The following is a 3,068-nucleotide window of genomic DNA, read 5'->3' as shown; positions in this document are numbered from 1 at the left end:
TTTATACATAATTGGTTGAATGGATCAATCAGTCTGGGAACTAGCATCTTTGAAATGTTTGCACCTTCAATTGGCAAATAATGCAACCTACATAAATTTGCAAATAGTTTTAAAAAATGCTACACCCAAAGATAAAGTTGGAAGGATGAAAATATTAACATTTGAGGTATAGCACCAAATGTCTCTCTTTCTGTCTTCACTAATTCAGTTACAGAAAAACTGGATATCATTACTCTTTGACCTTGAGATCTTGCAATGTGCTTCGTAGTCATGCAATTTAGGTGCCATAAACTGACTCCAGGGAGAAATGTTGATTTCAGTGAGTTCACTATAAAAAGAAGATATTATTTGTGAATAGCATTATGTAGGCTCAATATTTGGAGAATTATTGTGTTAAAGGTTTGATGCCACATCTTATTTGTTAGAATGGTGATTGTTCTAGTTAATTTTATACTTTAATAATTTAAAAATTACCAAATGAGAGGTCCACATAAATGGTCAACTTTGAAACAATTGTAGTTTCACAAATGTACCCAATATTAAAATCAGACTGACAGAATTAGGTAAGTCTTGGGAGGGATGTGAGTGTTGATCTCTAGGGAACAAATATGCAAATATGAATAAGATATAATCTCTGTCCCTAATAGGTATGCCATATAGCAGAGTTTCTCAACCTTGGCACTAATGACATATGGGACCAAAGAATTCTTTGTTGTAAGAGGCTGTCCTGTACATTGTAGAATGTGTGTTGGCATCTCTTGCCTCTTCCCACTAAATGCCAGCAGCCCTTCTTCAACTTTGAGAATAAAAAATATCTAGTCATTGCTATGTATCTCTAGACAGATAAAGCTGCCCCAGTGGATAACTTTTGCCATGCAGGAAGACATACTTAAAATTGTATAGGGTTTCAGAGTCATCTTCTGACCACCAATTCTCATTTTACAATCCTATCAGATACAGGAAGTAAAGGAAACCTTGGGGCTAATTGTAGACCACATCCAAAACACAACAATAAATGTTTGATATTAGTTCCCCTATTTATATTAGAATAAAAATTAAAATAGTTGCACTTTCCGGGGGTTTGAAATCTACTTATAATTCATTTACTGAGTTCACCTTTGCATACAGTAGCCAGCTAAGCATATTAAAGATAGAAGGGTCTGATATGGTTCTATGTGCAATTAAAATCTATTTGAACAACAGAAGTAATAGAATTGAACTAAAGGCATCTTAGAGATGATCTACCTACCCCTCTGGTTTTTTTAATGAGAAAACTAAGATCCAGAAAAGTCAGAAAGGTGATATGACTTAAGGACATCTACCTAGTAAATGAACTTGGGCTAAAGCATAAATGTCTTGACTCCAAGTCAATAACTTGGACCAATACCAAATATTAGCTAACTGATAAATAGTGTAAGACAGATTACAAAATCTGGAGGTGATCAGAGTGAAGGAAGCTGGAATAGTCAGAGTAGGCAACTAAGAAAAGGAACTCAAGGCAGGCCTTAAAGATCACAGGTGGCTTCAAGAAAGGGACTGAAAGGGCTGTGGTAACTTTCCCATGGCCTTGGTGCCAAGTCAGGAATGACATGAGAGGAGACAGGCAGGAAAGCATCTGATATGAGCCAGGAACTGAGTTCATGTAGGGAAAGAATAAAAATAAGACTTGGGATAGTTTTCAAAATCACTCTGAGGAGTCCCAGATTACCTTCTTTTCTGGATATTGTCCCTACTTTTGTTTTTCAATCTGCAACTGCAAAATACCCTCCTGGCTCAGGGCCTTTCAGAGCAGCTTTGCTAAAGGTGAAAGGTATCCCCAAGCTCTCAGGCACCCTTGGAGCTGCCAGTCCCAAAAGCCATAATCTTTATGATTCAATTTATGAATTCAAAAAATCCCCACACACAAAAGTGTTAGGAATAAAAACAATCATTGTGTTACTAAAACTGAAAATTTCATCACTTCTTTCCATTTAGTATTTGATCTTGAATATTAAAATGGACTTGATTCCTTGTCTTGCACAAGCTACATTTTCCCTGCATATCAAGAAATGAGTCTAGCATCAGTGAATGAATTAATGGATCATAAGAAAAATGAATCTGATTATATAATTCAAAAAATTGAATTAAATAAATAAATAAACTCAATATATGAAAATTTCATCAAAACCTAAAAAAGATCCATTGACAAGACATTTTCAGGAAAGAGCTGAGGGAAGTCAGCTCACTAATATTGTGAGCTTCTTAGAATGATTGCCTGGAAAAAAGAGAGAAAGAGAGAAGCCGTATCTTATCCTATCAGTCTATTAAGAATGGAGGTGATCCGTCCAAGGTATGTATGTGCATACATATGTGTAGAGAGAGAATGAAATTGTGGGATGGAAGACAGGCATTGATTCTAGAAGGAAAAAAATGAAGAAGGTAGATGATCTATTTGAGGTTAAAAAAATGCAGAGAGGCAAGTACAAATCTAATACATTACTTAGTACCACTATCACAGAGTGATAGTCAAGGTGGAAATTAAGATAGTATTGTCCTCTCCCACTTCCTCAGGCATTTCTCAGGCAAAACACATCCCTAAGGCATTGAGGTGATTTGCCAACTGTTCAAGCCTTCTAAACAGATTTGCTGAGTACCAACTGTGTAATTTCTTTTCTCTCTTATGACCGAATTTCTCTGGAATCAAAATGTTGGGAGAGAAGAGAAGTAGGACACCAAACTGGATGAGACATGATGGCATCTGTGTCAGATATCATCCCCAACCCTATTTCTGAGTCCAGTGAAGAGGGGACAGCAGGTAGAACCCAAAGGAAATGTTTTCAAAGGGACTCCATGAGACGTGGGGACCTGCTCAGTGAGGCATTGATGTTTTAGGTGACAAAGTGCAGTGGAGAGCTAGGAAGCAGAGCCTTCTCCACACCTCTGTGTGAAGCATCCCTTCAGTACAGTGAAAAAATTAGGAAAAGCATGAGAAGACAACACTTAACAGACAGCACTTACTTAGAAAGAGTGCCAGCAGTCGGGACACTGTTAGAGCATATCCTTCAAGAAGTCCTTTCATGTATTGAACA

The sequence above is a fragment of the Lynx rufus genome, unplaced genomic scaffold (genome assembly GCF_022079265.1).
Source record: "Lynx rufus isolate CCGP_SWC_20201006 ecotype Redwood Valley unplaced genomic scaffold, mLynRuf1.p SCAF_1, whole genome shotgun sequence".
Lineage (NCBI taxonomy): Eukaryota > Metazoa > Chordata > Mammalia > Carnivora > Felidae > Lynx > Lynx rufus.
The sequence above is the reverse complement of the archived record's forward strand: the minus strand, read 5'-3'. Positions refer to the sequence as shown.